Raw genomic sequence first — 13,300 nt, forward strand, 5'->3', positions numbered from 1 at the left:
TCCCTACACTCAAAGCATATAATATGATTTTTATTATTAATTGAACTAATTGTACCTTCACGTGTAGGGATGGCAGTCGATCCTCCAATTGATTTTTCTTGACTTATGGAGGTTGCCTCATCCTCTTCTTCACTTGACCCAGAAGTAGAAGGCTCTTCTTGCTCTAGTGTCAATGATCTACACTCCCCCTCAATCCTAGAGGTAGAGGCTTCATCATCATCATCCTCATGTACATTGTATTCCTTTGAGGTTGAAGCTTCTTGGACTTCTTTTTCGTAAGTTGAGCATCTCTCAACTTCAGAGTCCTCTTCCTCTTGGTCTTGCTCCAATGAGTCACCTTCTTTGGATTTCTCTTGGTTTGGTACAGTGGAGGGTTTTTCATGAAGCTTGGTCAATTTTCTCCATAGTTCATTTGCATCCTTGTATTCTCCAATTTTGCAAATGAATAGACTAAATAATAAATTGGTTACCTAGTCATTCGCCTCACACCTTTGAGTATGCTCCTTGCTCCATTTTCTTTTCTTGAGAATTTTGCCCTTTGAATCTTTTAGAGCTTCAAAGCCTTCCATTAGAGCAAACCATTGCTCTATCTCCATCATGAGGAAATTTTTGATCCTTGATTTCCAAGAATTAAAGCTCATTGATATGAATGATGGAGGCACCTGTTGGTGCAGAAAGCATCCGACGATTGAACCTATGTTTTGATTATGTCAAAGGATTCAAGTTAAGTTGTTTTGATATCTGATATGTGTGAATGAGTTTGCAAGAAAGTCCTAACTATGGTTAGGCAGGTGGAAAAACCCTAGGAGGTGGTAACCCTAGGTCCTAGGGGGTGGTAACCCTAGGTGGTGGAAAATCCTAAGGGGTGGTAACCTTAGGTCCTAGGGGGTGGTAACCCTAGGTGGAGGAAAATCCTAAGGGGTGGCAACCTTAGGGCCTAGGGGGTGGTAACCCTAGGTGGAGGAAAATCCTAAGGGGGGTAACCTTAGGTCCTAGGGGGAGGTAACCCTAGGTGGCGAAAAACCCTAGGGGGTAGTAACCCTAGGTGAAAAGTCCAGTCGGTCTGGAGGACCAGACTGGCATTAGGTATGCTCTCCTGAGTGGAATAGGTGAGGATGCATTTCCTGGAAGAGGGAATAGTAGGCGTCGGTTCGACCTAGGGTTTTCGGTCGAAAATCCGAAGTCAGAATCGGACAGTTCGGAGACTGTCAAAACAAGTCTGTTACTATGTTAATTATGAGCTAACCTTATTTTGCAGGATATATTGTTGTCTTGTGGACTAACCTATCTAATAGGGACAAAAGAGCACTTTTGGCCTCGAATGAACAGTACCCGAGGCACCCTCATGGAGCTTGGAAGCGCCTCGGGTGCAAAGGAGAAGAAGCACGCGGGGCAAGGCTGGAGGCACCCTCATGGAGGCTTGAGGCGCTTCGGAGAGCCTTGGAGGCGCCTTCAAGGCTTACAGAGGCGCCTTCAAGAGGATCAGCGAAGACTTCTTCTGCGCTTAGCCGCAAGGTTTACTAGGCTGCGATGGAGGCACCCTCAAGGGGCTTTTAGGCGCCTCCAACAACCATTATAAGGGGTATTCGCCTAGCAGCTCCAAACATCAGATTCCAAGTGTTCATCCTTCGTGTGCTGCTCAAGAAACGACCCGGCTAAGCTACGACAAGTCTCCGACAACCCGAATCTTTGAGATCTTCAATACTTGTTGTCGGTATAGATTTTTTTACTGTTAAATTGTAATACTCTTGTAAACTTTTGCGCATAATAGTTGTTGCACAAAGTAAACGCTCAACGAGCATGGACCTTGGAGTAGGAGTTTTCCTAAGCTCAGAACCAAGTAAATCTTGGAGTCTTCTGTATGTTTTGTGTGTTTGGTTTAACTTTTGTTGTGCATTTAGTCGTTATGTTTTCGATTACGTCAAGTGAAAGCCACGAGCGCTATTCACCCCCCCTCTCTAGCACTTCTCGATCCAACAGTTAGTATCAGAGCGGGGTCGCTTTTGTTGGTTGGTCCTAAGAAGATCGTACCGGTTCCACTGTACAAAAATTTTATACAAGTCCTGAACCTTTCCTAACAACCTATTGTATTATTTAGAAATTAAATTCGGAATCACAAACGGAACTTAACATTATTGATTCCAAATTTAACTTATCTGTTCTTAATGGTTTGACTTGGATCGCAAACGATGCTTAACATTATTGATCCAAATCCACCTATGTTATAAATTTAATTAAATATTAATTTCTATAATTGGCTTCCAGGACTACATGGCGAGGCCCTAGGCCTTCTTGGGTATAGGATCATCCACCACCGCCTAGACAAAGCCTTTTAAAGAAACCTAATATTTAATTTCCTTATATAACTCTAGGTTTAACCAAAAGGAACAATCGAATCACAAATTCGAAAAAACAAAACAAAAGAAACACAACTTCGAATATCTAATCAGAAAATCTAGAATCACTAGCCTCTTGTGTTTGGAATTCATACAAAGAAAACTAGTATGATGCGGAAAACAATTACTAGTTATACCTTTTTTTGTAAAAAATAACCTCTTGATCTTCTCTTGTATTCCCCTTCACCTCTTGGACGTCGTGTGGGCGACGATCTTCCAAGATGCAAAGCCACACGAGCCTTCTTCCTATGCAATCCAAGTTTCGGCCACCTTCCACCTCCAAGGGATGCTAGGGTGCAATACCTCCTTCACTCCTTCTTTTTCTCCTTCAAGCAAAACCGGCCACCAATGCCTCTCCAAGGATCAATGCCGCCGGCCACAAGAAGGTAGAAGGAAAAGAGAAAGGGCCGACCACCAAGGATAGAAGAGAGGAATAGAATAGGCTGTGTGTATCATGAAGACACCCTCTCCCTCTCTTTTATAATCCTTTGTGAATCCAAAAAAGAAAAGTTTTATAACAAAAATTAAAACTTTCCTTTTATTTCTTTAACATGGATAAAAAAGAAAATTAAAATGCTCTTTTCTCCATGTCATGGCCGGCCACCCTATCAAGCACCAATCAAGGAAAGATTTCAATAAAAAATTAAAATCTTCTCTTTTAAAATCCCTTTTGTGGAAAGCTATAAAAGATATGTTTTATAGATTAAAATTTTTATCTTTTAAATCCTTTTATGGATATCTATAAAGAAAAGTTTTTTAAAATAAAACTTCTCTTTTAATTCATGATTACAAAAAAGGAAAGTTTTATCAAAAATTAAAATCTTTTTTTCTCACTACAAATAAGGAAAGATTTCAAATCTCTCTTTAATCTTTTGTAGAAAGATATAAAAGGAAAGATTTTAAAATTTAAAAACTCTCTTTTAAAACCATGTGGATGAATCATAAAAGGAAAGTTTTTAACAAAATAAAAACTCCCTTTTATTTCCTTTTGTGACCGATCTAAAAACGGAAAGTTCTATAATTAAAATCTCTCTTTTAAATCCTTTTGTGGATGACTATAAAAGGAAAGATTTTAAACAAAATAAAACTTCCTTTTTCTTCTTGACTTGGATGGTTAAAAAAGGAAAGTTTTGACAAATTAAAATCTTTCTTTCAAACTATTGTACATGGCTACAAAAAAGATTTTTAACACTTCCTTTTAAGTGTTATGTGGTTGGCCCGCTTAGCTTGGACACCAAGCTTGGCCGACCCATCCTTAGGCACCAAGTAACTCATGTGGCCGGCCACATCTTGGACACCAAGATGGGCTAGGCCGACCCTCTTTACTTGGGTAAGAAGCTGGGCTTAGGTGGATACTAGGTTTTGTTGGATCGAGACCACGCTAGAGGGGGGGGGTGAATAGCGTTCGTGGCTATTTCTTTCGATTCGTAAAACAAACGAGTAAAAGCGCAGCGGAATAAAGAAATAACAAACGCAGAGAGACAGGAAGATTTACTTCGTTCGGAGCCTAAGGCGACTCCTACTCGAAGGCCCGCGATCCTTGATCGCTTTCCGTGGGCAACAACTATAAGCACGATAAAACTATTACAGATTAACTACAATTTAAAGCAGTAAACAGATTATACCGACAACAAAAGACTAAATCGAAGCTCCGGGTTGTCGGGGTGTCGTTGCAGCACTTTCTGGATCGAGTCGTTAGCAGCTTGTCGCAGGGAGATTACTTAGATTCTTGTCTATCTTGAAGCTGCACCTTGACCCTTCTTTTATATGATGTTCCGGGCGCCTGGATCCCTTCCGGGCGCCTGGAGTGTGACGTGGCCAGCCAACCAGGATGCTGCACGTGTCAACTTCGCGCAGGGGATAAACTTTGGTCCCGGGCGCCCGGACAGCCTTTTTCCAGCAGGTTCCTCACCTGCAAACAAAGGTTAGTCCGAGCAAAATCCCCTGCAAGACAGTGTTAGAATAAGACAAAACATCATAAAGAAGAATTGACAGTCTTCGGACTGTCCGAGTCTGACTTCAGATTTCCAACCGGAAATCCTAGGTCGACCCGACGCCTACTGTTCCCTCTACGGGGAGCGCGTCCTCACCTACTCCTCTCAGGAGATTTACCTGTTGCCAGTCGATCCTCCAGATCGACTGGACTTTTGCTCAGCACTCGATGCTTCCGGACTTTCTGCTGGACATCCGCTTCCCGGCTAGTCCAGACTTTCACCTGGTTCGCGACACCAGGACTTTCCACCTAGGGTTACCACCCCCTAGGACTTTTGCCTGAAGCCATCGACCTGCCAAGACTTTCCGCATAGGGTTACCACCCCCTATGACCTAGGGTTACCACCCCCTAGGGTTTTTCCCTTTGCCTAACCGCAGCTAGGACTTTCCTGAAATACTCATTCAACCATGTTAGATTACAACACCCCTTAACTTTGAATCCTTTGCCATTATCAAAACTCAGGTTCGATCGTCGGATGCTTCCCGCACCAACAATCTCCTCCTTTTTGATTATGGCAACCCAAATTCAAAGTTAAGTGAAAAAACAAACGCATAAGTATATTAAGCAAGCTTAAGTATCTAAATTCAAATGAACGCCTAACTTAAGCTAACACTTAAACTTTTTGTGAAGCTCCCCCTTAATACAGGGTTTCCTTTTTCTTTTGAATTTCTCTACTTTGAATTTCTCTACTCTCCCCCTTTGCCATATATCAAAAATGAGCTAGTTTTGAAAAACTTAATTTTCAAGATAGAATTAAAAAACATTTTATCTTAGGCAAGGAAAGTGAAGGAGAACACCTTAGAATTTATTTTGTTTGAATAGACATAGGAAAACATGAGCTCTTTTTTGAGTCTATAGAGTCTATAGAAAAACATTGGTTTCCAAAATTTTCATAGAGAAATTTTTTTTTCAAAATACAGGTTTCAACTTCAGAGATTTTCAAATAAATTTGCAAGGAAAAATAATTTTTAAAGCTTTAACAACTTAATGAATTTTCAAAAGGGTTTAAAAAAATTTTTCAAAGAAGAAGATATTTGAAAGTTAAGTTTGGAGAAAATTTTGATAAAACTGTTTAAGGAATGTTTTTGAGATAAATTTCAGGAATACTTAAGGCAAAGGAGAGGAGATAACCTTAATTTAGTTTTAGTAAGGTTTCAGTGTTCTAAAGTCCAAGCATGAGTCAAGATTTGGTTTTGATCAGGTATCAGAGCCCTTAAGTACAAACATGCTTAAACTTTAATATTGCCTCCATCAACTGTCTAACCATTTAGCTACTTGCTGATTGCCTAGAGGGCAACAGTGTTCACCTGGTTAGTCAAGTCAAGTCAATTGATCCAGTTAGATTTGACTAAGGCTGGAAGACTTGATTTGATTACTGTTAATTATGTATTTAATGCCCAGACTCATATTGATGCACAGAAATAAGCATTCTTGAGTCCAGGCTGTATCCTATGCATCTCACACCGTTCTATGTTTTACAAACACAATCAAGGTAAACCTAGGTGTTTGTGAGATGCTCTGGCTTAATTCTAGGGGAACATGATGTCTAGGGGAAATCCTAAACTAAACCCAACTTTTGAAAGTTTATTAAAATTGGAGTTTTGAAAAACTGTTTTTCCTAGAATTTATAAAAGAATGTGACTAAAGGACTAATTTATTAGGTTAAGGTATAGTTAATCAAGCCTGAAGTGAAAACTGTCCATTAGACTAAAAAGTCGATATAGATACAAGAGTCATAATAGAGCTGCTACAAGCTGTACTAGAGTCATAATAGAGCAACAGTAGGAACTACTGAGATGATGAGGGAGGTGGTCCGGAACCCAGCGACCGGAGTAGTGTCAGGATCTCAGTGTGACGAGCTCGGTCGTCCTCTCGTAGATCTCGGCGCAAGTCGGAGAGCTCCTGTCGTACGTCTCGTCGTAAGTCGGAGACCTCCTGTCGAACCTCTCGTCGAAGATCAGAGACTTCTCGTCGCATGGACTGATGAAACTCGGAGTTCTCGTGCCGGAGACTCGACATAGTCCTCTCTAGTCCGGAGACTCGATCAGCGAGAGTGCGGGGAGCTGGGTGTGGTGCTCGAGGAGGTGGTGGGGCAGGAGCAGCCTCCTCAGGAAATAGTGCCAACATGAACTCATCATGCTCTGCCTCCTCCGCCTGCTGGTGCTGTGCCCCCCTACGCCAGGACATGGTACCCTCATCGTCTATATGGATATTCCCTAGGGAAAAGTTCCTAGCTCCTATGATGTCAAACTCGGTCATGTAGCGGATGTCACCTGTGGTGACGTCAATGTGTAATGAGGCCATGTAAGCTGTCAGAATATGACAATAAGGCATATGTACTCGTCTGCTGGTCACGAATCCAGCTGCATAAATGATAGTGGAAAAGATGTGAAGACTGATGTCTATATCTAACCTCTGACACAGGGCATAGAGCAGGAAAGAGTGAAATGGACGCATCACCGCAATGTCGTGAGTGGTAAGCGGTAGAATACAAAGTACTAGAACCCTATAAAGGGCGTAGTCCTGAATTCTAAGGTTAAGTGACCTAAACTGGGTCTCAGTGGGATTACGCTGGTCCTCAAAGAAGGACGAATAGATCGTATCAAGGGTAATATGTGAGTAGGGATCTCCAAAAGGTAGCTCCCTAGGAGGGTAGCATAAAAAGGTGCATGGTGACTCTCGTAACCCTAGAAACTCACGAATGGTGGTGGGAGATAATGTGATATCCGTGCCAGCTGCCCTAGTGGTATAGGTGTAATCGTCTACTTTCACTAGGTTATTGTAAAATTCGGCACATAGACTTAAGTTTACTGCGCTGGCGCACTCAACTAGGTTTCGCAGCCTATAGTGGTTTATAGTCTCGGAGACTGGAATACAGGAGCCTAAAAAGAACGATCTGTCTATACATTTGGTTCTAATGGCCATGTAATTTGTTGACATAAACTTAATCCTAAGTTCTTCGGTGGGAAACCTAGGGTCAATGCTAGGGGTAGAGGGCCCAGCACCAGATTTAGTACGCTTCCTAAATATCAAACTAACATTACACTAAGAAAAGATTATAAGAAAGAAAGTTTAGGAGGGGATAAAAATTTTACCGAGGAGCCATTGTAATAAATTTTAGAACTAACGACCTCGGTTGAGTTGCGACTCCGGATCAACCGCGGAAAATTTTAATTTTCAAAATCTTCGCAAATAAGCTAGGAAGCTAAGGAGGAAGATTTGAGTGCAAGGGTAGGGGGCGCCTGCTGCCCCCTATATATAAGGGGTTCCAGGCGCCCGGACGTGTTCCGGGCGCTCGGGGTCGTGTGAGGCGGGGCGCCCGGGATCGCTGCGGGCACCCGGGGTCTGAATACCGGGGGCGCCTGCCCCCGGTTTTTGACCGTGGTATTATTATTAAGCTTTCATTTTTAATTTAATCTTAATGCAAGTATGATTAAAGATGCTTAAATAAAATTGATTCTTAACCATCTTTAATTGAGAATTAATTCAAATTTTGAAATTGAGTTTGAATTAATTTGGAAAAAATAATTTTGAAATTCATTTTGAAAAATTTTGAAATTCATTTTGAAAAATTTTGAAATTCATTTTGAAAAGATTTTAAAGTAATTTTGAGCTTAATTTTGAAAAAGATTTAAATAATTTTGAAATTGATTTTTGAAAAGATTTTTGAAAAGATTTTTAGATAATTTTGAAATTGATTTTTGAAAAGATTAAATAATTTTGAAATTGATTTTTGAAAAGTTTAGATAATTTTGAAATTGATTTTGAACAGATTTTTAAATAATTTTGAAATTGATTTTGAGAAGTTTTTTAAATAATTTTGAAATTGATTTTTGAAAAGATTTTGAAAAGATTTTTAAATAATTTTGAAATTCATTTGAAATTGATTTTAAAGTAATTTTGAAATTCATTTGAAATTGAGTTTAAAGTAATTTTGAAATTCATTTGAAATTGATTTTTCAAATAAATTTTTAAAAGAATTTTGAGTTATGAATTAATTATCAGTTTGATTTTAATTACTTAGTCATCTCACCCGATCTAAATTTTCAATCAGGGAATCCTATAATTGTTGTGAGATGAATTGAGGTTCAATTTAAGGGTTTTGTTTAGTCTTGTGTTAGATTCAGGTTTAGCTTTGGATTCAACAAGTAAGCATTCTTTGGATAAACTTCTGGGCTATGGTGAGTCACAAGGAGCTCATTAAAGTAACCATGCCTTCGAGGTCTTCCAAATAGTCCTACCCATTGAACTTAATACTAAAACTTAGTCTAACTAGTTAGGATCCATTTAAGGGTAGCTTCGGTCAGTTCCACTTGGCCAAATGCACCAGGTCGAAGCCATATCTTCCTAGACATGCGATGCCCAAGTTTCCCTAACGTACTATCATCCAAAAACTTCACCAGTACTGTGGTTCAAGTTAAACTTATCCCTTTTTAATCTAACCTTAAATACCCTGCCAGGTAATCCATTCTTGTTTTACCCATTCCGGGTAAATTAGGTTCAGTTACCCTGTCGGGTAGTTCAGTTGGAGGTGCCAGCTAGTTTGGACCCTCCTTCTATTTTTCATTTATAATTTTGATTTGTTTAATTTTGAATTTCGAATTTTAATTTTTGATTTTTAATTTAATTTCAAATTTTAATTTTTGATTTTTAATTTAATTTCGAATTTTAAATTTTAATTTAATTTCGAATTTTGAATTTGATTTTAGATTTTTAATTTAATTTCGAATTTTGAATTTGATTTTAGATTTTTAATTTAATTTCGAATTTTAAATTTCATTTAATTTTTGAATTTAATTTTTGAATTTAAATTTTGAATTTTTGAATTTGAATTTTGAATTTTGAATTTCATTTTATAATTTAATTTCGAATTTTGAGTTTCATTTTTGAATTTATAATTTAATTTCGAATTTTGAATTTAATTTTTGAATTTATAATTTAATTTCGAATTTTGAGTTTCATTTTTGAATTTATAATTTAATTTCGAATTTTGAGTTTCATTTTTGAATTTATAATCTAATTTCGAATTTTGAATTTAATTTTTGAATTTCGAATTTTGAATTTAATTTTTGAATTTATAATTTAATTTCGAATTTTGAATTTAATTTTTGAATTTATAATTTAATTTCGAATTATCGTTTTTCTCTTTGCTCCCCCTGGATCACGACCTCGATATGGTCTATCGAGATAATGTATTTGATTCTTCGGGACCCAGTATTGACCAAGTCCAACTTGATTGATCAATTTGGACTTGGGGACCCATGCTTGGGCTGTGTTACTACTTTGTTTGTTTATTAAGGATAAGTAAGATTTATATTTACTTTTATATTCTAGCCCAGTTCTATTGTAAATGGCTCTTTGTGTCCCAAGAATTAAGTCCAAGTTCTTGGAGCCCAAAGAAAACCGTTCTAAAGTAGTTTTTAAATCTTTAACCTGATTTTTTAGACTTGAATTTTCTTCCTCAAGTTTATGAACTTGATTTGGAAATTCAGTCTGACTCTGGTCAGGTAAGGTTTTAGTGTCAGCCACTTCTTTAAGGACAGATACTTCCTTTAGAAGTGACTTAACTTTCAGGTTTGACTTAGCTAATTTGCGCAATAAATAACTAACTAAAATGTTTAACTGGGAGATACTTACAGCGGGGTCTGGTCCTTCGGAAACGGATCCGTGGCTTTGCTCGGACTCGCCTCGGACTCGCCTCGGATTCGATTTGGTCCCGGGCCATTAATGCGAGTAGACTCGTCTGTTCAAGCTCGTCGTCGTCGTCCTCCGATGAAGATTCGTCCCATGTTGCCTTAAGGACCTTTTTCCTACTTTGCTTTTTGACCTCCTTTAGGTTAGGGCAGTTGGATTTGATGTGCCCTTTTTGGTTGCAGCCGTAGCATGTAACTTCAAACTTCATCTTTGAGTTCTGTGAACCTTCCTTCGTTTTTACTGCCTTTTTTAGATCTCTTTTGTTGAAGCCCTTCATTTTGTAGAGCTTCTTTACGAGGTTTACCAGCCCGGTTGTAATTTCAATGTCTTCATCGTCTGAGTCTGGTTCAACCTCCGACTCCGGTTCCGTTCTTCGTCTTGATTTCGGTTCCCGTGTTCGACTTGTACCTGCAACCAACGCAATACCTTTCTCGGTTGGCTGTGCATTAGTCTGCTCATGAAGTTCAAATTCACAAAATAATTCGTCTAATTTTATTGAAGACAAGTCCTTGGAAACTTTGTAGGCATCTACCATTGATGCCCACAATGTGTTCCTTGGAAATGAGTTTAAAACATACCTTATGACGTCCCGATTCTCTATCTTCTGTCCGATTCCGTGAAGAGAATTGAGGATGTCTTGGATTCTCGCATGTAGAGAACATGCCGTCTCGCCTTCCTGCATCTTTAGATTATATAATTTATTAAGTAAAAGATCTCTTTTACTTACCTTGGTGTCGTTAGTGCCTTCGTGGAGTTCGACTAGCTTTTCCCAGAGCTCCTTTGCGGAAGAGAACGGGCCGACTCTGTTGAGTTCTTCTTTGGTAAGGCCGCACTGGAGGGTGCAGGTAGCTTTGGCGTCGGCTTCCACCTTTTTGATTAGAGAGGCGTCCCACTTCTCGCAGGGGTTGGTTTGCCGTCGTCATCGGAAGGTAGCTGAAGTCCCGTCTTAATGATCATCCATGTTTCGAACTGAATCTTCAGATACGTCTCCATTCTTCCCTTCCAATAACCGAAATCATCTCCGGAGAATAGTGGGGGACGAACAGTACTGAACCCCTCTTGTTGAGCCATTTGTAATATGCAACAAAACAAACAAAAAAAATATATGTTCCAAGACTACGTCTTGGATTAGTAGTGCGGGAATAAAGAATAGTAATAATAACGAGCTCGAGTGGTGTTGCACCAACTCCGGGCAAAAGCCGATTCGATAAAAGAATTAGAATAAAACTTTAAGGCTAAATTCTAATTGACTCCGAAAAATATAAAATCGAAAGAAAATTTTGTTTTGAAAGGTGGTTGCACCAATTCAAAACGACCCCGCTCTGATACCAATTGTTGGATCGAGACCACGCTAGAGGGGGGGGGTGAATAGCGTTCGTGGCTATTTCTTTCGATTCGTAAAACAAACGAGTAAAAGCGCAGTGGAATAAAGAAATAACAAACACAGAGAGACAGGAAGATTTACTTCGTTCGGAGCCTAAGGCGACTCCTACTGGAAGGCCCGCGATCCTTGATCGCTTTCCGTGGGCAACAACTATAAGCACGATAAAACTATTACAGATTAACTACAATTTAAAGCAGTAAACAGATTATACCGACAACAAAAGACTAAATCGAAGCTCCGGGTTGTCGGGGTGTCGTTGCAGCACTTTCTGGATCGAGTCGTTAGCAGTTTGTCGCAGGGAGATTACTTAGATTCTTGTCTATATTGAAGCTGCACCTTGACCCTTCTTTTATATGATGTTCCGGGCGCTTGGATCCCTTCCGGGCGCCTGGAGTGTGACGTGGCCAGCCAACCAGGATGCTGCATTTGTCAACTTCGCGCAGGGGATAAACTTTGGTCCCGGGCGCCCGGACAGCCTTTTTCCAGCAGGTTCCTCACCTGCAAACAAAGGTTAGTCCGAGCAAAATCCCCTGCAAGACAGTGTTAGAATAAGACAAAACATCATAAAGAAGAATTGACAGTCTTCGGACTGTCCGAGTCTGACTTCAGATTTCCAACCGGAAATCCTAGGTCGACCCGACGCCTACTGTTCCCTCTACGGGGAGCGCGTCCTCACCTACTCCTCTCAGGAGATTTACCTGTTGCCAGTCGATCCTCCAGATCGATTAGACTTTTGCTCAACACTCGATGCTTCCGGACTTTCTGCTGGACATCCGCTTCCCGGCTAGTCCAGACTTTCACCTGGTTCGCGACACCAGGACTTTCCACCTAGGGTTACCACCCCCTAGGACTTTTGCCTGAAGCCATCGACCTGCCAAGACTTTCTGCATAGGGTTACCACCCCCTAGGGTTTTTCCCTTTGCCTAACCGCAGCTAGGACTTTCCTGAAATACTCATTCAACCATGTTAGATTACAACACCCCTTAACTTTGAATCCTTTGCCATTATCAAAACTCAGGTTCGATCGTCGGATGCTTCCCGCACCAACAGGTTTTATATAAGAGGCTACAATAGGGACCGAGAGGAGGAATTAGTTTTGGTTTCCTAATGAGATTGAGCTTCCTGTGTTCGCCCCGAATACCCAACTCAAGTTCATCAATAATAATTCATTCCACTAAAGAATTATTATTGAACTACTGCACCAATCCCAAATTACATTTTGGGCTCCTTCTTTTTGTGAGTGTATTAATCTCCCTATGTTTAAGATGTCGAATGCCCACTAATTAAATGAGTTACTGACAACTCACTTTAATTAATTTCTTAATTCCAAGAGTAGTACCACTCAACCTTATCGTCATGTCGGACTAAGTCCACCTGCAGGGTTTACATGACAATCCTTATGAGCTCCCCTTGGGACATTATCAACCTAGATTACTAGGACACAAATTCCTTCTATAATCAACAACACACACTATAAATAATATCATTTCCCAACTTATTGGGCCTATTGATTTATCGAGCTAAATCTCACCCTATGATAAGTCAAAGCAATAAATACTAAGTACACGTATTTGTTATTATATCGAGATTAAGAGCACACACTTTCATAATAACAAAGGTCCTATTCTTTTATTAAGTCAGTATAAAAAGAACTTACCTTAAATGGTCCTACTGTTAGTTAGAGCCCTAGAGCCAATCATTTGATGATTGTATGGACTCATGTATATCATATTCTTGTATATTAATAAAGGCATTGGTTTTTGGTTATTATGCTTATTTGTATTAGTGTCAGATAAAATAAGTATAATAATGTCCTTGAGTAGAACGTTCATA

The sequence above is a fragment of the Zingiber officinale genome, chromosome 1A, assembly GCF_018446385.1.
Source record: "Zingiber officinale cultivar Zhangliang chromosome 1A, Zo_v1.1, whole genome shotgun sequence".
Taxonomy (NCBI): Eukaryota; Viridiplantae; Streptophyta; class Magnoliopsida; order Zingiberales; family Zingiberaceae; genus Zingiber; species Zingiber officinale.